General features: G+C 41.3%; 1 pseudogene; it reads left to right on the top strand.

The window, feature by feature from the left end:
• The first annotated feature begins 777 nt into the window (after positions 1-777).
• The window catches only part of LOC133140509 (NACHT, LRR and PYD domains-containing protein 12-like), a 195,968-nt pseudogene continuing 171,944 nt past the window's right edge, over positions 778-24,801 (top strand).

The following is a 24,801-nucleotide window of genomic DNA, read 5'->3' as shown; positions in this document are numbered from 1 at the left end:
TAATGTAGAGAGACAGGAGGAACAGGAGCGAGAGAGAGGGGAAGACATGCGACAAATGTCGGACGGTCGGATTCGAACCGCCGACGTCATGGCTCACAATGAGCATGCGGTCAGTGCTCTACAGGCTGCGCCACCGAGACACCGATTTCGGACACTATCTAACAGAGGCATGACACGCATGCAATCAACCGGTTTCATTAAAACGTTTAATTTCACATTTAAATATTTTTGGCATAAGTAGCCGTGGTAAAAGTCGACCTGAAATTAAAAATCTTAAATGTTTGGGAAGGGAATCCTGAGTGGAAACAGCAGTTGAAGTTTTCTGCTGTGCACATAAAACGCTTGTCCTAGTGCTATTGTGCTACTTTTTAAGCCCTCAAAAGACAACAGCAATACCATACACGCTAATATCTAATCTAGTTCTGCAGTGGCCCTGGCCATGCGTGGCTCACAGAAAGTCCAGACTCCTTTTGCTGGTCTCAAACACAGAGTAAGCCTCCAAACAGAGCCTTTTAAACCAGAAGCATTCAGTTCACCGTTAGCATTTACTGAATGCATTGCACAGAGCAATTCTATTCTTAGCAAAGGAATGATTTATCATACTTCATATGTCTACAAAGCCTTCAAGCTGCACTTCAAATAAGAGCGTTTGGCACCTCTGCGCGTTTCTTGTCTTAAATTATCTGTCCCTTTTCTGGCCATCAAAACATGTGACACACAAGGCAATGGTTGTGGTGCATTAAGTGTTCATTACACACTGATACAGCACACCTCTTCATGTGTTTATTTCAGTCTCTCCTGCGCACTCTGGTGGAGCTGAAGAAGAATGGAAAGTTTAAACTGTTTCAGAGTCATCTGGATCAGGACTGCCCAGAATGCTTTAAGACTCTGTCTGAAGATCCTTTTGTGCTGGAGAAGTTCATGAAGATGAAGGAATCCTTCAAGACTCATCAAAGCCATGATTACCCAGAATGCAGTGAGAGAGAGCAGGAGGATCCTGAGGTCCTGTACATTGTTGAGAAGTTGCTGGAGACCTGTGGCAGTGAGAGGTCTCTGAAGATCACACTCCACATCCTGAGGACCCTGGAGCAGAAGGATCTCGCTGACTCACTGGAGAGAGAGCAGCACAGTAAGTTTTATCTCATTGCTACTGTGTGTCCATTAGAGTACTGACATGAGTTTAGCAAACAGACCTCACAGTGCAATGTTCTGATTTATAGAATTCACACTTTCATGATAATGCTTTACCTTGATAATCTTATATCTAGAAAACACAAGGTGTGTGTTACACTGTTAAAGTTTATGTTACACTTTGATGTGAGTAAAATACTGTGAAAACTGTCTGCATAAGCTTTTTCTTTTTAATCTGTTATTGAATGGGAAATGTTAATCTTATTTTAAACATAATTATATTTTATATATATTTATATATGTATATTTCCTTCATGTGTATTTCCTCTCTTCAGATGAATCCATTAAAAGAGTCCAGCAGGAACTGAAAACTCATCTGAAGAAGAAGTTTGAATGCATATTTGAAGGTTTAGCAACACATGGCCACTTGACCCTCCTCAATGAGATCTATACAGAGCTCTACATCACAGAGGGGGGAAGTGGGGGGGTCAATAATGAACATGAGGTCAGACAGGTTGAGATGGCATCCAAGAGACAAACCACCCAGGAGACTCCAATCCTCTGCAATGACATCTTTAAACCTTTACCTGGACAAGAGAAATGCATCAGAACTGTGCTTACAAAGGGCATTGCAGGCATTGGGAAAACCGTCTCTGTGCAGAAGTTCATTCTGGACTGGGCAGAAGGAAAAGCAAATCAGGACGTTGATTTCATCTTCACTCTTCCTTTCCGAGATCTGAATCTGAAGAAGGAAAGAGCATTCAGTCTGATGCAACTTCTGCAGCACTACTTTCCACAACTGAAAGAGATCAAAAGTGTTGAAAGTGATGAAGTCAAAGTTTTGTTTATCTTTGATGGTCTGGATGAGTGTCGACTTCCTCTACATTTCCAAAGCAATAAGATGTGCTGTGATATAACAAAGTCATCATCAGTGGATGTGCTGCTGACCAACCTCATTAAGGGGAGTCTGCTTCCCTCTGCTCTCCTCTGGATCACCTCCCGACCTGCAGCAACCAGTCAGATCCCTCCTGAGTGCATCCACCAGGTGACAGAGGTCCGAGGGTTCAATGAACCGCAGAAGGAGGAGTACTTCAGAAAGAGAATCAGAGATCAGAGCCAGGCCAGCAGAATTATCTCACACATCCAGTCATCCAGGAGTCTCTACATCATGTGTCACATACCAGTTTTCAGCTGGATTTCTGCTACTGTTCTGGAGACAATGTTGGGTAAAGTAGAGAGTGGAGATCTGCCCAAAACTCTGACTGAAATGTACACACACTTCCTGCACATTCAGACTAATGTGAAGAATCTGAAGTATCGTGGCTCTGATGAAACAAACCCAAAGACATCAGCATCAGACACAGAAATCATCCTGAGACTGGGGCAACTAGCTTTTCAACAGCTGAAAAAGGGCAATCTGATATTCTATGAAGAGGACCTGAGAGACAGTGGCATTGATGTCAGTGAAGCTTCAGTGTACTCTGGAATGTGCACAGAGATCTTTAAAGAGGAGCGTGGGTTGGGTCAGGAGAAGCTCTACTGCTTTGTGCATCTGAGCATTCAGGAGTATCTGGCTGCCTTGTTTGTGTTTCATTCATGTGTACATGAGAACAGAAATGTGCTCAGAGCAGAAGAATCAAAACCTCACAGTGGCAGCGTGCAGCTGTCTGAGTTGCACAGGAGTGCAGTGGATCAGGCCTTAGAGAGTGAGAATGGGCACCTGGACCTTTTCCTCCGATTCCTTCTTGGCCTTTCTCTGGACTCTGTTAAGACCCTCTTAGGAGGACTACTGCCACAGACAGGAAGAACATCAGGATGGAAAACAAAACTCTTAAAGAGACTACCGAGAGAAAGCAGATCAGGGAGCATCAAGAAAACAGTTCAGTACATTAAGGAGAAGATCAAATGCGAATCTTCCGCAGAGAGGACCATCAATCTGTTCCATTGTCTGAATGAACTAAATGACTCTCAAGTGGAGGAAATCCAGAATTCCCTGAGATCAGGAAAACTTTCTACTGAAGAGCTGGAATCCCACCAATGTTCGGCTCTGGCCTTTCTGTTACTGATGTCAGAGGAGATCCTGGATGAGTTTGACTTGAAGACCTACAACACATCAAAAGCAGGTCGTCAGAGATTGGTACCAGTAGTCAGGAACTGCAGGAAGGCCATGTGAGTATCATGTCTTTATTCATGTAGATGATTCACAGCATATTTTCATACTTTATAATTCTAGTCAGAATAAAGTGCAATAAAATTTTCATGCATCTGAAAATTTGATTATGATTTCTGAATCTAGCTTGTGCCCTCATTTAATCTTCTGAATCCAGAACATAAGTGAAATAAAGGATGAATTTGTTGAAAGTAAAAGGCAGAGTAATCTTATGGATCAACCTTTGTCAAAACATACAGAACAACTCATGTGTGGGATTAAGGGGGGGAAGGGGGATTCTCGGTTCATCCTGTAATCTCATTTTAGTTTCAGTGTTTTTTAAAAACTATTCTCCACACCTCTAGGGCAGCAGTAATGTTCAGTGCACGGTATCCCACCATCTCCCACACATAGCTGCTATTGATTCGAATAAGGACAAGTAGCAGAGTGAAAGAGGAGTGAAAGAGAGGGAGATGAATATTGTTGGTAATCCAGAACATAAACAGCATCAAATGCAAAAACTCCTCGCTCATACATTTTATTTAATCTAATTCACAATTATTATTTCCAAAGATAAACTGTCAAATAAAGGATGAATTTGTTGAAAGTAAAAGGCAGAGTAATCTGATGGATCAACCAGCACGTAGGTGCTATTGATTCGAATAAGGACGAGTAGCGGAGTGAAAGAGAGGGAGATGAATATTGTTGGTATATCCAGTACTATGTGTCTGAACTTACAAATTAGGGCAGAATAGATCCTGGCAAGGATTTTGCAGGGATTCTGGGTGATGCAAATAGTTGTAGCTGAAAGAGCATGTTATTTGAATGTTCATATCAAAAATGGACAGAACATTTTAGCAAAAAGTGGGCTCAGATGGTTTGAGTGAGTAATTAGTCTTACAATTTATTTAAGCAAAATGAAGATTCTGTGAAGAGAGGTGGGGTATGTGGCGGCCCATGAAATTGAACAGTATAGAAGATAAGGGCAAATGAGGCTGTAGTTCAGAGTTAAAAGACAGGACTGGTGAACCCAAGGATGGATGTTATGGATGATGGGTAATTTTGTTACTTTTCTCCAGATGTGATCTAAGTGGATGTGATCTTTCCAGTTTAATGTTTTTATCAATTCAGATGCCAAGAAATTTGGCTGACTGGATTTTTCTACCAGTTTGCGACCAATTTATTAATTGTTTCTGAGGATAGATGGACAATTCTGTGCCCTGGTCCATATTGGTACTTTCACATTTAAAATGGTCGGAACACTGTTGTCAGTTAGAATCTTTATGAACAATCTCAGAAGCAATACAGTTTTGTTTGGCGGTTTGTCTCTGTTCTGGAAGTCTACCAGTGAAAAACCGAAGCAGCCATGCTTCTATACAGCAAGATCAGTGCTTTTTAATGAAAATGATTTCAACGGCCAACAGATTTCATATTGTAAGGAGCACATGCCCAACGGCCCGTAGCTTTCACTGAGGATGCAGGTGACAGTTACTGCAGTCCTTGCCACGCTGAAGCAGGAGTGGTGGTGTGTAGCTCCAGAAAGGGACCGCATGTTGGCCAATGCAGAGTGTTCCCCAAAAATCTAAGTAGTAGGCCAAAGAGAAAAAAAATCAAAAGGATAAAAACCTAATAAAAATAAGGACAGAATAATAAAAGCAGATTGCCTTTGGAGCAGGGGTGCACAGCAAGAACTAAGCCACTTCAGGATTTTGTGCAACTTCTGCTCTTAATTATTGATTTAGCTAAATTATGTCTTGTGTATGACCCAGCTACAACTGCCGACTGCTAGTATATCCTAAAGATTGTACTGTGCTCAAGTACAGGAGTGAACCAATGTCATTTCTAGAGCTGCCAGAAAAAAAAATTAAGGTAAGTGTTTGGAACAAAAACCAGCTCGCAGACCGGCCCTCCAGGACTGGAGAGTGCACTCCTGCTTTGGAGTCTGTTATTGGCGTTTGTCAACACGAGGACCAGAATTGTGCCAATTACAGTCAAGGAAGCCATTAAAAACAACCTCAATGAAGGCAGAGAAATAAGAAAAAAAACAGTCAAAGCCATGGGTGAAGCAATAGGCTTACTGAAATAAATTTGCTACATCAAACAGTTATAGTGTCAGGAGGTAGATGAGTGTATCTGATATATTTTATTATTATGATACAGATACCTTTTCAGGACACAGTCTACAGTATTGTTATGCATATTTATGTAGGGTGCCAATAATTCTGGAGCCCACAGGATATGAGCATGTTGTGTGTATGTCAGTCTGCCTTTAGCTGTGTTAGCTTGCAATGCTGTTGTAATGTTTCTGTATCTGTCCTGTTTGTATTAATGTTTATTCTTGTTATTTATTCATTATCATGCATCCTTGGTTTCCATTACAGTTTTTCATTTGTGATCCCCTGTTATGTCTGCGTCTGATTGTTTACCAGCCAAGTCACTCCCCTGTCTGCGTGTCCCACTATTCGGGTGTTTACGGTGGTTTCGGGTTTTCAACATTCCTTCCAACCTCGCAATTCTTACTTCCTGCTTCTCTTGGTAGTTAAATGTTGTAAAGCACTATTCTTACTAACTACTACTAATCTAGATATTGTACAGTACTAATCCGATTTATACACTTACTGTCTGTCTAACTAACTAACAGTCACTTTTATTGGGTAGTTTGAAATATTCACGTAACTAATTCATTAACGCAATCTCTTGGTGTTTCTGCAATGTTCTATAACTCCGCATCCCTATGGCTATCCCTGATTATATTTGCTTAGTTTCAGCGAAGTGTTCGCACCTGTCTCTGACTATCACTACATCTTCAATCTATGCAAATGTCTGCTCCCTAATCCGGAGCTGTATGTTTTACATGTTTGGTTACATGCATCCAGTCCACGTTTTCGTCTCCCTCCTGTTATGATGTTATTACCCTATTATGTTTCCCCACCTGCTGTCTATTTGTTTAGCCCACCTTCTCCCCAGCCCCGCCTAGATTGTCACCTTCCCTCATGTATTTAAACCTCAGTCTCCGTTTCACCCATTATCAGATCATTTATAGAGCTGAATTCCTTGTACGCCTATATTTTGAGATTCCTGAAGACACCCCTTTGACTTTGATTTTCGAGCTTGCCTTGCCCTCTTATTTTGTTTGCCCTTCTGCTTTCCTGGTCTTTGATTATCTGCTTTGTTTTAGTGACTTCGATTTTTGCCTTCGCCCTTTTGTACTTTCGCCCTTTGATTTATTGGATTTTTGACCTTTTTGCCTGTTTACTCAACTATTATTTTGCTTTCTGTTTTTGGCATTGTCTTGGATCTCTTGGCTTTCAAACTCAGAATAAATAACAACCTTTTTGGATTATCCCCTGGTCTGCGTCTGGGTCCTCAGTGCCGTACATAACAGCTGTGGGAACTTTGTCACAGAAAACCAGAGGGGAAAAAAGCGTGCTCCCTCTCCACTGAAAGATGCGTTATATTTTACATCTTACCTTTAGCAGAGCCAAATGTCCCACAACATTGCGAACAAACTCACTGCCCACTCTGAAGGATGTTATCTTTTACATCTTACCTAACCTTTTAATACTATAATATATTCGTTCTTCTTTACAGACTGAACAGCTGTGACCTAACAAAGGAGTCCTGTAAAGTTGTGGCCTCAGCTCTCCAGTCATCAAACTCATCACTGAGAGATCTGGACCTCCGCTACAATAACCTGGGAGATTCAGTAGTGAAGCTGCTCTGTGCTGGACTGATGAGTCCAAACTGTAAACTACAGAGACTTGGGTGAGTAGTGCGGTGTACTGTGTAACCTTAACTAAACAGGATTAGTGATTATGGCTCTGTGCAGTGAAATGATAAAAAGCTCTTTCTCTCTCAGTTTACTACTCTGTTCATCAGCATTCTTTCTTTGTCCACATTAGTCTCATCCCTCTCTTCTTACTCTTCTATCTAAAACCTGATGAGTGTTAGGGATGCCATGTTTGTAGTTCCTGACGAGTCTGTAGTATCAGGGCACAGTTGAGGACTGGATGCTGGATGTCTGATTGATGTGGTAAAAGACTGACCACCTGCATAGTAAAATGTTTCAGGTCTGTCACACATTGCAGTCTTCATCCATCTCCATTATTCACTACCCGCTATGAACTCTTATCAAACGCTGAATTTTACCCCACTCTCTGATGAATGGGAGCTGTACTCACAATACAGGACTTCTGCTGACTGTAAAGAGCTCATTCCCACCTACAGAACATTACTTTTCTGCTGACTGTAAACAGCTCATTCCCACCTACAGAGCAGGACTTTTCTGCTGACTGTAAAGAGGTGCTGCAGTTTGCGGTTGGTGATTGAGTCTGATAAGGTTCGGTCACTTTTTAGACCCACAAGTGCAAAGAAAGCCAAAGGGCCAGATAACAACTCTGCACTTCTTTTAAGGACATGTTCAGAGGAGATAACAACAGCATGGTGCCCTGCACAAGGGCAGTAGCCTAGTAGTGTAGCATTCTGCGATAGACAGGTTTGTGCAGTGGTGTGACTCAAACCATCTGATTTTAAATGTGAAGTAGGAGGAGATGGTGTTTGACCCTACATCAGTGGGTGATCATAGGCCAGTTGTTATCCATGGCCAAGCCATCACACAAGCTTTAATTTGATTTGTATAGTGCTTTTAATAGAAGACAGTCTCTAAGAGGCTTTTCACCATCAAAAAGTGGTGAAAAAAAACTCCCCAATAGGAAATCTCAGGAGGAACCTGGCTATAGACGGGGAGCTCCTCCTCCGCTGGCTGGCAAGGTGTAAAGTAAAGGTAGAATGGATTTACCAGAAATGTGATATGAAATCTATCACAGCCATTCAAATGGGTTGAGCAGGTTATAGTTGAGGTAATAAACTAGCTGGAAGTAGCAAGTGTAAAATGAGGGAAAGTACAGTGAGCAGGTTTAGAGAGGCAGGGTGATGCAACTTGAGCTCCAAGATGTGTCGAGGTTTGGTCATGAACCGGGGGAGGAACAGGGCTACAGTGGTCCACAGCCTTACTTTACTTACTTTCTTATTTTATTTAACAGGGACCATGATGAACCAGAGTTAGCTCTGTAGCTAATTTTCATCTGCTGTCCCTGGTCAGGGAAGACATTAAAATACATTACAAAACATTTACACCACAACAATCCATTTGATGTGGTTACAGTGACAAGGTAGATAAAATACCAGTTCAGTCAGGGCCACTGGTGTCAAAGTTAGAATCTTTATTATCAATCTTAGACAATCCATGTCTCTGTTCTGGAAGCCCTCCCAGCCATCCATACAAGCATGAATAAGACCAGGAGGGGGCAACAGCAAACCCCCAGAACTACCATACACCAACACACTGTTGGTAAGATAGTCACCATGTCAGCCGGAGTCCATGTGAACGACATTCGGCTACCGGAAGAAGCCCTTCATCCAGTCAGCTCGAGGCCATTTGAACATTATGTGGGTCAGTCGCTGTGTGTACCAACCAACAGCTTTTTGGACTTACAAAAACTACGAATTAAAGCAGCAGAAATTACTACTTGCAATGGTGATGGCTATGCCGATGTGTACGGCTTTGGCTCAACTACCTCATAAGCGCAAGGCCATTCAAACTAGTGAACCAATATTTATTAGGCTATGTGCACCAACAAGCTTGTTAGTATTTCCCCCAAGTGGCAAGACTTAAACCAGTTAGAGGGAAATGTACTCCTCCTATTTCAGTGTAAATGAATCCTCACTCATTGCCAGTGAAAACACAAGCAGCCATGCTTCTATACAGAAGCTCATTGCTTTTTATTGAAAATTATTTCAACGGTCAACGGATTTCACATCGTAAGAAGCCTAACTGTTAATGCAGCTGTTGCTGCACTGAAGCAGGAGTGGTGGTGTGTAGCTCCAGAAAGGGACACCATGTTGGCCAATGAGACGGGGGCAGACAGGATCCAGATCTTGTCAGGGCGTTTCCCAATGGAGGCTCGTCTGGGTTCACGTGGGGGCACCATGAAACAATTTTGGTTATCCTACTGACAAACGCCAATAACAGACTACCAAGGCAATCAAAAGCCTAGAATCAAGAGCTGAAACTGAAATATTTATTCCAACTGAACTAAAGAAGCAATTGAATAGATCTAGCCAATCAGAGAAGCCAAGAAGTCAACTGTCAACAATTCTTGTTGGTCCCCTAAAATGGGGGACTATGTATATATTGATGGGTCACCTGAAATTGATGTACATACCCTCAAATTAAAGGTGACAGTCCAAGGCCTAAGGAGGAATAAGACCTAACCCTAACCCTATTGTCTCCCAAATTACTTGCCTTTTATGCATAAATATGACAAATCAGTGAGAAACATCTCATTTTTGAACCTAAGGTACAGGAAGTGAAAGTTTGGCACCTGATCCATCCACATCTGATGTTTACTATTTAATCCCACCAAAATAGAAAAGGTGAAAATCATACAGTATCAACATGGGGAAAAAAAGGCTTTTAAGAGATGTAAAACACTGAATGGGGTCAAACTGATCCCAAACATAATAGGAGGGTTTAGCGCTTCAATAAAATATCAAGCACTTTGAAGGCAAAAAAGAGAAATAAAAAACCCTGCACACATCACCAGAGGCTTCAGTCTACCATATTTTACTGTAATCTGTAATAAACCATCAGTGGCTGCTGAGCTGAAAACAGGTCAAACTCCCTCAAAGTGCATCTTGGTCAGGAACTGTTTTCAGTCATTTTCCTTGAGAACAATACAACAATTAATTCACAACAATGACCTTTATTACATGTTGTGCTGAGCGCTGATGTGGTAGTGCCGTTTTTCGTATGAAAATGTATTTAAGAGTGTTGGGACACCTGTAAAGCAAGGAAAATTAATGAAAACCGGTTGAGACGAATGACAAGTTTAAAGTTTTCCACCCTGTCTATTTGCAGCTTTCCAGCTGCCACTGCTATTAATGAATGATGGACAAGAATAAACTAGCAGAGACAGAGAGGGTAGAGACAGACTAGGTACAGACAGGTATTTTTTGGTACCGGTTCCTAATTGGTCGGTACCAGAGTACCGCTAAAGATTCTGGACAAATGATACTGTTTTCGGTATTTTTTTAAGAGTCTACCTAACCATCGCGTAATTATGACACTGCCGCCGTCGACAAGTTATGACGCAGCGCCCCGTTGTTTTCTCTAGTAGTCAATATGTTGACCGTAAGAGCTAAGCGCTCCAAGGTATGGGCTCACTTCATCAAACTCAATGAATCCTCGGCTCAATGCAATATATGCAAGAAAGTAGTTGCTTCAAAGGGGGGTAACACCAGCAACATCATGAAACACTTGCAGTCTACCCATAGCATAAAGCTGAAGGAGTGCGGCATGTTTGACTGCCTAAACAACGCATCTAAAGTTAGCAACCCGGCAGACGCTAACAACACCGTGCCCTCCTCCGTACAGGCAGATTCCGACAGTGCTTCTTCATCAAGTCACGGTGAGTGTAGGAATCTTTAAAGGGGAAGTGAAATACTAGATTAAGTTGGCATAATTTACAAGATTGATTCCCAATATATACATCCTTAAAGGTTTAAGACTGCCAGTAAATCTGGATTAAAAATAATAAGTAATTAAATTACCTTTTTAAAGCACGTGCAGCGCCATTTTATCCGAATGTATAGCGTGACGTCACTCTGTCCAGAGCGATCTCGGCTGCTGCCAGAGAAAGTAAATATGTTGCTTTTCCTTAACAAAAACTGTTAGGGCTAAATGCGTCAGGAGAAGCGCCTCCCCTACACCGTTCTGTTTATATGTATGTGTCTGTTGGGTTGAACATGTAGGCAAGGGCTTTGGTCATCTCCCTAGGTTTTTTTAATTTATTTCATCTATTCTTTTTTAAAATAATTATTATCCAATTTTTTCAATTTTTCTCCCAATTTGGTAGCCAATTGGACCCCGTCTGATTCAATTAGAGCTAGTATTAGATACACCGCCCCCACACCGTCCCTCGGCAGCCAACGAGAGAGCGACACGCCTTCTTGAAGCTGTCTCGCGTCCCAAGCTATAACCGTGATTCCGAGGTGCTTGAGGTGCTTGTTTTTGTGCAGCAATCTACTAACCCTGCCAAGTCCCTCCCTCTGGAGCAGCGAGCCAATTATTGCTGCTCCACGTGAGCCGGCCAAACTTGGCTTTTGGCAGGACCGAGAATCGAACCCCAGTCCCCGGTATGCAACTGCAGCAAACTGCAACCGCAAGTCTGCTGCGTCTTAGCCTGTTGCACCACCGCGGCTCTTATTTCATCTATTCTGAGAAGCATTTGTAATTTTAAGTTAAGCTTCTGTTCTGTTGAAGCATTATCACATTGATAGTTACCTTTAAGGCTGTATGGAGCTGCTTGCTCGTTTTTTTGACATACCTCGCACTGCACATGTTGACTTGCTAAGGGCTTAAAAGGCAGGTGCTGTAAGTTGTTTAATGATGTTACTGGTGTTACCCCCCTTGTGGTAATAAAAAACGATTGAATCTTTTACCATCTTGTAACATCTTTATTTTATACACTAAATTACACGCCGTGGTATCGATAAGAGTATCGATAAATACCGGCACCGATAAGGAGTATCGGTATTGGTATCGGTATCAATAAAATCCTAATGATACACATCCCTACAGACCAATACCTGCGAGTTCACATCAGCTATGACCTGACATGGTCCACCAACACAACAGCGATGGCGAAGAAAGGTCTGCAGAGGCTTCACTTCCTGAGGTGCCTGAAGAAAGCACAACTCCCACAACAGCTGCTGGTCAACTTCTACAGGTGCGCCATAGAGTCCGTTATAACATACTGCATTACAGCATGCTACTCTGGCTGCACTCTTGACAACAGGAAGGCCCTCCAGCGCATTATCAGAACAGCCCAGAGGATCATCGGCTCACAGCTCCCATCTCTAGAAGAGATCCACAGAATCCACTGCAGCCGTGAAGTCATGAACATCTGTAAAGACTCGACCCACCCCGGACACATCTTCACCCTTTTGCCATCTGGCAAGCGTTACAGAGCTCTGTATGCTTGCTTGACCAGGCTGAAGAACAGTATTTACTATAGGCGGCATGGATGGTGCCGTGGGTAGCACTGCCGCCTCACAGCAAGGAGGTCCTGGGTTCGAATCCCCAGCGGCCGGGGCCTCTCTGTGTGGAGTTTGCATATTCTCCCCGTGTCTGCATGGGTTTCCTCCGGGTACTCCGGTTTCCTCCCACAGTCCAAAGACATGCAGGTTAGGCTGAATGGAGAGTCGAAATTGCCCATAGGTATGAGTGTGTGAATGAATGTGTGCCCTGTGATGGACTGGCGACCTGTCCAGGGTGTATTCCTGCCTTTCGCCCAATGTATGCTGGGATAGGCTCCAGCGACCCTGTTCAGGATAAGCGGGTTAGGATAATGAATGAATAAATTAATATTTACTATTACTTTGTATCTTGTATTTATAGTTTTATACCTTATGGTCTTTTTATATTTAATTTGGCATCTACAGGCTTGCTCCAAACAACGTTTTGTTGTACAATGACAATAAAGTAAAGTAAGTAAGATCTGTAGATTTAGCCCAGATTCAGATCATGTCTAATTTTGGAAGTAAACTGCGTACATTCAAATGAATAACGCCGAGACCAGACATTTAAAATCAGCTGGGGTGCTACAGTTCAACAAGGGGCCAGGATTTGGTTGCACACTTCCTGATATTAAAACTAAAAGAACAACTGAACGTCTCTGTCTCGCCAAAGTGAACGAGAAAGTCCTCTTTGAGTCTGTGGAAGCAACAAAATCCAAATTAGAGTTCTTCGAGATTGTGAAGCAGTTTTTAAAAACAGAGAGGCTGACAATATGCCCAGCTTGTATGGCTGAGAGTTTGGGGAAAAAGCGAGACGGTGGTTGCTCAATTAGTCAATTTGTGCGAGTTTCACCACACGGAATGACCAGCTGGGAGTGCAAATTGTCAGAATCACATGCCCAACAATGGTTGCCTTTGTTGCCATCCCACGCAATTACCCAACTGAGCAAGGCAAGGATGAAAATCATTGTCCAGTAATAATGAAAATAAAAATAAAAACTATCTGCCAAATGCCAATCAGCAATCCCACAAAGGTAGCTAACATCAAGGCCACAACTAGCCCAAGAAAGACTGACAGTCAACACTCCATGCCAAGCTCCCAGGTGAACACTGCTAGCTCCACAGACAGATCAGCCAAGCTCCCAGGTCAACACTGCTAGCTCCACAGACAGATCAGCACAGTGGGAGAGCAGAGGGCTTACCTACTGAATTGGCTGCATTAAAGAGAAGCCGGTAACTGGGGTCAGGACCTGCAGAAGAATGGATGAAGAGCAACAGGCTGACCAGTCAGGCAGGCAGGCGGTAGGCCAAGCACCATAATAATAAGGGGCTGTCAATTACTGCTGCCTCAGCTGGTTGTGCACCCAGCGCACCTACAACTTCTAGTGATAGTGCCTCTGCTGGTTGCGGTGAAGCAGCTACAGTGTGGGAGGAAAGTGTCAGAGACAAGATAGCAGCAGCCCACCACAAATCAGACACCCGCTCGGAGTGCTCCAGCTCAGCATCCAGCAGCAGCATTTGCACCACCACCATCACAGAGAGACCCTCAAATGCTTCATCAAAAAGCATGTACTTTTGTCTTGAAGGAATTAGAGATTATATACTTCTAATATTTTTCTTGCCATATTTTCTTAGAACTGACTGAAGGTCATTTGAAGTTCTTCAGTTAGAACAGTTAGAATTCTCATTTGGGTCTGTCCTTTCATGCTGTAGCTTTGTTAATTGAAAAGAGCTGCTTCCACATAGTTTTTGTTCACTAGCTATGATTGCATTTAGCAAAAAGGGCCCCGCATTTGTCTTTGCCTGGGGCCTCCAAATCACTAAAACCGCCCCTCATCTTGGTGCTTTTGTTTTAATAATACTAAAACATTACATTAGGCTGATGCTTTTATCCAAAGCAACTTATAGTTGATTAGACTAAGCAGGAGACAATCCTCCCCTGGAGCAATGCAGGGTTAAGGGCCTGGCTCAAGGGCCCAACGGCTGCACGGATCTTATTGTGGCTACACTGGGATTAGAACCACCGACCTTGTGGGTCCCAGTCATGCACCTTCACCGCTACACTACAGGCCGCCCATTTTATTTGTGAAGCGCTTTTCCCAAGCTCAAAGCGCTGTACAGTACAAACATTAATAAAATAAGTACATTTCAAAAACTGTTATAGTATTATATACTTTAAAATTGATGCAACGCAGCTTTCTTTGCAGATAAGTGTTCCCCTAAAATGTGAGTAGTCGGCCAAAGAGAAAAAGTAGCCGGCCAGGGGGGTTCAGATGATGTCTACTGGGCCTCTTTTTTCTGATGCAATTTTCAGGCTTCTGTTGCAGTTTTATTGTTAAATTAATCCCAGATTCATGCCTTTATTCTTCAGAATTTTTACATTTTAGTAAAGTTTACATTCCAATATACCAACATCACATTAAATTTAAACTTGTAGTGCTATTAACCAGAAATTTGTTCAGAAAGAAAGAAGGAAATATGGTAATGATACCTCTTTACTCGAATAACCAAAGTATTTTACAAAGCATTATAATTATAAAATTATAAATTATATATTATATTATAATTATAAAAAATAAATGCCATGTTTAATATTCATCATTGTCAAAAACATTTACTTCATCCAACATTTCACTTGCACTGTAATTACAACTCCAATTAATTACTTAATTGGATTTCAGTGTTTTGGTTTTTTGTCCGCCTACTCCTCCCACAGTCTTCAAGCTATCGACATTAAACAAAATGGAAAATGTCCAGCTTGGTCCTGAATGATGTGTTCGTTCACAGCTTTTAGATATATTTAAGGTTTTCCAGGCAAAAAATAGAAATGAATGGAGGAGCATTCAGTTTCTACAGTGGTTTTTTTAATCTCTCTCACGACATACATAAAAGCTATAATACATCAAAATGTTCATATCCACTCTGTGACACCAGCTTGTAAATGCAAACATTTAAACTGTACTGGCAATAGTCCACCGTTTTGATGTCACAATAGCCTATGACGTCACAATAGCCTCTGGTACACCAGCTTGTGAATGGAAATATTTAAACACCATAGTATTAGCAGTAGCAGCAATATTCCACCGATTTGCCAAAATCACAATCTCACACCATAGCCTACCATACATGCATCACAAAATATTCAATATTCTTTGTCACTTCTCCCAAAAAAGTGCAAGCTGTGAAAGACGCTCCTCGGTCATTGTCGAGGGCAGATATGTTGTCAATAGCTGAAATTAGCCTGCTGAAAAAGCGCTCTGCTTGCGCACTGATCACTATATTTATCTAAACCCGCATAGAAATGTGTAAGGGTGTGTGCTGTAGATGCTTAGTCTGAAAATGTGTTCTTTTACATGTCGCACACGTAAAATAAGCCAAGGCCATGTAGTTTCATGTTTTAAATATATATAATTTTTCGTAACATGAAAATCTCAATTACAAATTGAATGCCGCAAGGTTCAGTGAGCTGTGTCTTGACTGGGTAGGAGAAAAAAACAGGTTTAATATCTCTGGAGTAATGTTTTAAGAACGGCTATATGATATGTTTGTTAATGGTTTTGTGGCTATATGCACGCAGTGCATAGCCTAAGTGATGACGCTGTTTGATTACAAATGCTGTCCGAATTTGCTGTTTATTTAGTAAACTGTATAGAGCAATATATGGACATTCACTAGTTAGGGATTAGTGAATAGTGAGCCATTTCAGACACAGCCTACGTGTAGGACCGAGACAGCTGTATGTGGTAACCTACATTTACATTTTAGTCATTTGGCAGACGCTTTTAATCCAAAGTGATTTACAAGTGCATTGGTTCTTCCACAGGTTACAGCAGTGAAAGTGAATTTCAGTATAGATCTAAAATGAGATGTAGCTAATTAGCCAGCTATTTATAGAGCACCTTTCATTCATAAAATGTAGCACAAAGGGCTTTACATTAAGCCAATTACAAAGAATTACAGAGACTACACAATGTAAAAATAATAAACACTGTGGAAATATATCCACATAACAAACAAGACAAACACTTAAACAGACAGTAAAATACAAGACGTCAAAACGTCAGACCACCAAACTTCACACTTTAAAACAATTCATTTATGAATGATCTATTATCTGTTTCAAGAAGTGACCAAAAAGACAGAAACACTTTCGGGCCTTTCCCCTGTGCCTCCCTAGAGTGGGAGAACACTGATTGTGGGAATATGCCCAAAAAAAAATAAAAACCTAATAAAAATAAGGACAGAATAATAAAAGCAGTGCTGCTAGATAAAAGCTAGATTAAAAATATTTTCAGTTAAAAAATGTCCACTGAGCTATCTGTTCTGATATTAATTGGCAGGGTGTTCCATAATTTAGGGGCGTAATGATTAAAAGCAGTATCCCCAATTTTCGTTTGTGAACCACGGGGAACAATTGAGGGCTTGTGAAGGGACATAAAACAATGAGTCTGAAATGAAGAAGGAGCTAAACCATTCAGAGCTTTGTAGATAAGTAAAATAATCTTTAAATCAATTCTAAAAGATGCAGGGAGCCAATGCAGTGCAGCTAAAACAGGAGTAATATGCTCTCGCTTCCTTGTTTTTGTTCAAAGTCTCACTGCAGAGTTCTGAATTAATCATAGTCTTTCAATTGATTTTTTTGGAAGACCAGTAAAAAGAGCATTGCAATAGTCCAGCCTACTTGAAATAAAAGCATGGACTAACTTCTCAGAATCCTGAAGTGAAGGGGTGACTGCTTTTGTAGGAAAAATTCACAGAACAAGATGTTCTATCTCCGTTTTATGACAAATCAAGTCAAAATCAGATTAAACCGTCAAACTGTCAGAGTTGAGCAAGCTGGTTCCTCCAAAACTCTCAAAGCTTCATGCCAAAAGTATACCAATATGTATGTGGCCTATAGTCAATGTATATCACATAAATGTATGCTATCTATTACTCATGTAATCAATATGCAAGCCAATTAACCTATATCATTAATTATAGATGAGCTTACGGAAACGCAAGAAACCACAGTGTCAACTGTAAAATATATAATCCAATGAACCTATGTCATTCATTACAGATGAGCTTATGGAAACGCAAGAAACCACCATTAATCAAATCTTAAAGTACGATTAAGTATGCCTATATATTTTCAAACTGATTAACTGCTAATTTGTGCTAGAAGTATAGTGACCCATATGTAACCTGAATTGAATAAAATAATGTGTATTCTTAAAACGAAAAAGTTGGAAAATACCGGATAACACCATGCTTTGCATGATTCATCTTTTATGATTCCTCTTTGTTAAAAAAACAGCTTGCAGGGCTTGCGTTGTGGGGGTGGGCTAGCTTGGTCAAGGACAGTTTGAACAGTTGTATGCCTGTACAATGTGATAAGAACATTTATTTTAAGAACAGCTTATGATACAAAATGTAAATTATTTTGGACAAGAGAACATTAAAGAACAGCTGACAAAACAAACGTCATGTTTAAAGAAAACATTTATTTTTAGAGAATAGCATACAAAACGAAATTATAATTTGGGCGATTACCACAATGATGAATCATGTCCTATGTCTCTTGGTTCTGTTATCTCTTCCCATGGCTTTTCTTATCACTCTTACGCTGATGACACCCAACTCTTTATTTCCTTCCCCCCCGACACCCAAATCACCACTCAGATCTCTGCCTGCTTGGCTGATATCTCTGCGTGAATGACTTCCCACCACCTGAAGCTCAACCTTGCCAAAACTGAGCTTCTCTACATCCCTGCAAAGTCCTCTCCATCAATCGACCTCTCACTGACTGTTTAGAACTTTGTGGTTTCCTCCTCCCGTACGGCAAAGAATCTTGGGGTGACTCTTGATAACTGGCTCACCCTGGCTCCACAAGTATCCTCCACTGCCAGAACCTGCAGGTTCTTTCTGTATAATATACGCCGTATCCGTCATCTCCTGACGGAGAAAGCCACCCAGCTCCTAGTCCAGGCGCTTGTCATTTCCCGCCTGGATTATTGCAACTCCCTCCTAGCCAGTCTCCCAGCGTGTGCCATCAAGCCCCTCCAGCTGGTCCAGAATGCTGCAGCCCGCCTGATCACCAGTCAGCCCAGGTCGGCTCATGTCACTCCGCTTCTCATTGGCCTCCACTGGCTTCCTATTGCCGCACGCATCCGATTCAAGGCCCTAGTGTTGGCATTTTAGGCTGCTAAGGGGACTGCCCCACCTTACATACAATCCTTGATCACTCCCTACTCCCCAGCTAGACTTGTGGAAGAACCTATGCACTTGTAAGTCACTTTGGATTAAAAGCGTCTGCCAAATGACAAAAATGTAAAATGTAAAAATGATTGTGACGTGTCAGAGATCAGCTGGTATTTTTTAGGAGGAGTTATGTTGAAAGAAGTGTATAAAATGTTTGTGAAACCAACAATCGAGGTTCAATTCTGCAGAATTGATCCGGCTTTGTGCACTTGTGCTAATAAAGTCTGATTTTCCTGAAGAGCTTGCTGGCGTGGTGTCTTTTCCCTCGACTTAGTATTCTGTCGTTTCCTAGACACGACACTTTCAGTATCTAGTCTTGATTCTTGGCTTTTGATTGCCTTTGATTGGGGCAGGGGTGCACAGCAAGGACTAATCCACTTCAGGATTTTTGCTCTTAATTATTTAATTAGCTAAATTATGTCTTGTATATGACCCAGCTACAACTGCAGACTGCAAGTGTATCCTAAAGATTGTACTGTGCTCAAGTACAGGAGTGAACCAATGTCATTTCTAGAGCTGCCAGAAAAATAAATTAAGGTAAGTGGTTGGAACAAAAACCAGCTTGCAGACCGGCCCTCCAGGACTGGAGTTGTGCACTCCTGCTTTGGAGTCTGTTTTTGGCGTTTGTCAACACGAGGACCAGAATTGTGCCAATTAAAGTCAAGGAAGCCATTAAAAACAACCTCAATGAAGGCAGAGAAATAAGAAAAACAACAGTCAAAGCCATGGGTGAAGTAATAGGCTTACTGAAATAAACTATTTGCGACATCAAACAGTTATAGTGTCAGGAGGTAGATGAATGTATCTGATATATTTTATTATTATGATACAGATACCTTTTACTGACAGTCTACAGTATTGTTGTGCATATTTATGTAGGGTCTACCTTTAGCTGTGTTAGCTTGCAATGGCTGTGCGAAGTTTGTCACAGAAAATCAGAGGGGAAAAAAGCATACTTCATGTCCTTACCTTTAGTGGAGCCAAATGTCCCACAACATTGCGAACTAACTCACTGCCCACTCTGAAAGATGTTATCTTTTACATCTTACCTAACCTTTTAATACTATAACATATTCATTCTTCCTTACAGACTGAACAGCTGTGACCTAACAAAGGAGTCCTGTAAAGTTGTGGCCTCAGCTCTCCAGTCATCAAACTCATCACTGAGAGATCTGGACCTCAGCTACAATAACCTGGGAGATGCAGGAGTGAAGCTGCTCTGTGCTGGACTGATGAGTCCAAACTGTAAACTACAGAGACTGGGGTGAGTAGTGCAGTATACTGTGTGACCTTTACTCAGTAGAATTAGTGATTATGGCTCTATGCAGTGAAATGATAAAAATGATAACTTTCTCTCTCAGTTTACTACTCCATCAGCATTCTTTCTTTGTCCACATTAGTCTCATCCCTCTCTTCTTACTCCTCTATCTAAAATCTGATGAGTGTTAGGGATGCCAGGTTTGTAGTTCCTGACCAGAATGTAAGGTTTCAGTAGAGTCTGTAGTATCAGGGCACAATTGATGACTGGATGCTGGATGTCTGATTGATGTGGTAAAAGACTGACCACCTGCATAGTGAAATGTTTCAGGTCTTTCACACATGCAGTCTTCATAAATCTCTACTATTCACTACCTGCTATGAACTCTTATCAAATCCTTAATTTTACCTAATTTTACTCTCTGATGAAGGGGAGCTGTAAAGAGCTGTAAAGAGCTCATTCCCACCTACAGAACAGTCTGTCTGTTGGCTGCTTAATCAAATGGTTGTATATTTTCTGACATTTTATACAGCTACAAAGGGACAAAATCAGCCCATATAACACATGCAAAGTTGAATCAGGACTTCTGAAAATGGGGTCAAACTGATCCCAAACATAATAGGAGGGTTTAGCGCATCAAAAAATAACAAGCACTTTGAAGGCAAAAAAACAGAAATAAATATAATAAATATAATAATAATCACCAGAGGCTTCAGTCTCCCGTATTTTTACTGTAATCTATTATTAAACCATCAGTGGCTGCTGAGCTGAAAACAGGTCAGACAACTCCCTCAAAGTGCGTCTTGGTCAGGAACTGTTTTCAGTCATTTTCCTTGAGAACAATACAACAATTAATTCACAACAATGACCTTTATTACATGTTGTACTGAGCGCTGATGTGGTAGTGCCGTTTTTTGTTTGAAAATGTATTTAATCTCTCTAACTGATGCATAAAAGACAGCGTGTTTACATATTACATTGGGCAGACACTCTTATCCAGAGCGACGTACAGTTGATTTGATAAAGCAGGAGACATTCCTCCCCTGGAGCAATGCAGGGTTAAGGGCCTTGCTTAAGGGCCCAACAGCTGTGTGGATCTTATTGTGGCTACACCGGGATTAGAACCACCGACCTTGCATGTCCCAGTCATTTACCTTAACCACTACGCTACAGGCCAATTGATTATTCAGATTGTTGGGACACCTGTAAAGCAAGGAAAATGAATGAAAACCGGTTGAGACAAATGACCAGTTTAAAGTTTTCCACCCTGTCTATTTGCAGCTTGTCAGCTGCCACTGCTATTAATGAATGATGAACAAGAATAAACTAGCTAAAACATGCCCTATAACTGCTCCACTTAAGGTACATGCATAGAATAAACAAAGTAGCCTCATCATCTCAGCCTACTTGAGTCTCTCTAATCCTCTTCTCATCCACAGTATGCGCTGCGGTATCCTACAGAACACCTGTTCGCTGTTTCTGCCTTTTTTGCCAAAAAGCCGCTTCGCTGCGTTACTGCCAGTTTTCATAATTCTATATAACATGGCATGTATTTACACACGCAATGACATAATTTCTTCAAATATGAATGTTTAAAAGCCATGTGAAGACTGTCTACTATATAACTGTTTGGGTCACTTCCTGCATCTACTATGCACAACTCACATGATGAGAAGTTTGTCGCTTGTTTGCATCATGGTTTGAGCGGGTTGGATCGGCCACACTAGAGATCACCGATTCCACACTTTAGCATGAATGTTGGTCGATGTGTACTGCTGGCTGATCAAAATATAGTAGGGATGGGCATTTTCACTTCTATGCTATGAATTCATCTTCAAACAATTATCAACATTCAAAACTGTGAAGGGAGGGCTATCATTTATATAGGTTTTTCTTTCGTTAGGCTACAACATGTGGTCACTGGCTACAATTCTAACAAAAAAAAATCACTGTTGGGGTTTGTTGTCACATGTCATTTTTCATGTCAAATCTATAGCCTGAAACAAATGTCTATGCCTTCACATTTGAAATGTTCACCGGTTATGGTCATCAAAGACATCGTGTGACATCGTGTGACATCGTGTGAAGGAGTTAGTTGTCACAAAGTGACAGGTTGATTTTGTGAGTTTCTAACATTTTCTTATATTATTGCAAGTGGATAGATAGGTATAGATACGATTACCTAAACTTAAAGGGATGCAATAATGTTGAAATGACTCTTATATGACACGCTGAAATTGAGTCACAAGTGAGTAAAAAGTGTGACGATCCCCGATCTCCCTGTTTGTTTGGCCTTGTTTTGACGGCCAAGGTCTTATTAGTGTTGAGAAAGTTGGCAATATCACTTGTCGATCTCTAATTTTTCAAATCAGATCTAAGATGAGCTGCTGTGTTTTCAGCCGTGTGCCTCATCTATGCTGTGAGCTTGCAGCACAACTGTTTTTATTTCCCATCCATCAACATGTTACAGTCACACAGCCTATGCCAATGTCCCTGTTGTAAGGGAGCACCAGTCATCATTAGAAAAAGCAATGTTACTGGCAGCCAGAAGGTCGGATTTTATCCACGTTATCTTTGCTATAACCTGTTCCTTCTCAACCTCCGATGTAATGTTGTGCACTGGTATATTTTGGTTCTAATAATTGCATTGGATCAAGCCTGTCTTTAGCCTAATAAAAATTAATTGCCAACATGTCCTTGATAATCAAGTGATGGTGCTGCGCAATATTTTTATTTTTTTGCTTGAATCATTTTTAGGATCGCTATCGTTTTCCTTCATCTAGTTCATGGTCATAGGTGGTAGGTAGGCAACTGCCGGGGCCTCCAAGGGGCCTCGTGTTTCCTTTTTTTATTATTATTTTTTATTTATATTTCTCCTTTCTTGTCACTCCAAATAAATCTGCAATAGATCGGAAAAATCTGTCGACATGTAAGTCTGGGCCTATCCAATTAAATTTCTATATTTGACAATATTTATTATCACCCACATTTCACATGTACTATTCCACCTTTGCATGCTGAAACATCTAACATGATGGATTTTGCAGTTACCTTTTCTTTGAATATGGTCACAACGTGTGTAATTTATTGTTATCATAACAAATCCGGTGGTGACAAGAGTAGAGTTGCGTTTTTATAGAATCCCTGTGGCGAGAGAGAATGAGGGAGAGGATACTAGCTATGTAGACCGCTGTGTGTGCACATGAGCTCGCCAATACATTTCTCACAGAAAACATAATTTGTCCACTTTTTAACTTCATAGTAGTGGCGATCAGACTTACAAGAACTAAGTGCTAGTGTGTTCTACGCATTTACTGGTCCCTGTATGGGGTTAGTATGGTGTAGCAAGCGTAAACAAATAGCACAAACCCATACAATTTGCTTTTTAACGGCACTTGGTATAAACAGTATAAATTAAAGCATTCAATTACGGTCAACGACACCGAAAATATATGTTGCACCGTCCATAAATGACAAAAGTCCCGCTATAGGATCAATTTAAATATTTAAAAGTTATATATTTTCTGAATCATTGTTTTCTCTTGGGCACTGTGAGTGAAGCGGCGGGATCTGGATTTACTGTTGCTATGTAAATTACGTCAGAAGGAAGTATGATTATTTGCTACCTAAACTTAGCGGTATCACTCGAAATCTTTTGCGGTGATTTATCACTCGATTGTAGGCTGACAGGTCTACTATGCAACAGTTTAAATTATTCACCAATCAGGTGGGACTTTTAAGTTTTAGGGCGGGATATGAGGAGTGTCCAGCGATAATATTGACCTGGCTCCAGTCAGAATTCTGAGAGTTCGAGCTGCCACCAACAGCCACATATGAGCGCGTGAAGTCAACCAGTAAAAGCAATTGTTACGTCACCATTTTCGAGCTCCATAAATGTAAACAATGAAATGTGCCTGTTTTTCGGTGCCCTCGGGGTCCAGCGTTTAACATTGGTGGAGTGCTGGTAAAATGAGCGCTTAAAAGCCACAAAAACAGTCATTTTTCACATTACAATTCCACGTAAGCAGAATTATTGTCCACAACACGTTAATTTAAGGTTAAACTGATATTTGAATCATAAAATTCCTGTTGATTTGTGGAAATAAATTTTTTGGTTGTCCTCCCTAAGCATACGAGGAGTTTAAGTCAAGACAGGAGGAACTGATGGCCAGCCAGAATAAACTGCAAAGATTTCCTGCCTTCGCAAAGCAGCAGAGTGTGTTCTGATCACTTCATTCAAGGTAGAATATAGCCACATCGAATTGATTAATGCCAGTTTTGACAACTAAAATTAATGTTAGTATCATGTTACTAAAGCAGGGTAACGTTAGCCGGCTAGTTACTTAACGTTAGTTGACTGGCTAGCATTCGCTAATTTACATGAATGTTAGCAGAGAGAGATCCTTATCTTAAATGAGCACACTGGCCACTCTGCTAGTAATGTTGACTTGTCTGTCATTTGGCTAAACAGCTCTGTGGCTGTAATAAATGTGTTGTAAGATTAATCAGCCACCTCAGCTACATTTATGATATCTTCCCTTCATTTCCTGGCAAACTCGCCTGACAGTCAACACTCCATGCCAAGCTCCCAGGTCAACACTGCTAGCTCCACAGATCAGCACAGTGGGAGAGCAGAGGGCTTACCCACTGAATTGGCTGCATTAAGGAGAAGCAGGTAACTGAGGTCAGGACCTGCAGCAGAATGGATGAAGAGTGACGGGCTGATCAGTCAGCCATGCAGGTGGTAGGCCTAGCACCATAATAATAAGGGGCTGTCACTTACTGCTGCCTCAGCCGGTTGTGCACCCACCGCACCTACAACTTCAAGTGATAGTGCCTCTGCTGGTTGCGGTGAAGCAGCTACAGTGTGGGAGGAAAGTGTCTGAGACAACAAACAGCAGCAGCCCACCACAAATCAGAAACCCGCTCAGACTGCTCCAGC

The sequence above is a fragment of the Conger conger genome, chromosome 11 (assembly GCF_963514075.1).
Source record: "Conger conger chromosome 11, fConCon1.1, whole genome shotgun sequence".
NCBI lineage: Eukaryota > Metazoa > Chordata > Actinopteri > Anguilliformes > Congridae > Conger > Conger conger.
The sequence above is the reverse complement of the archived record's forward strand: the minus strand, read 5'-3'. Positions and strand labels throughout refer to the sequence as shown.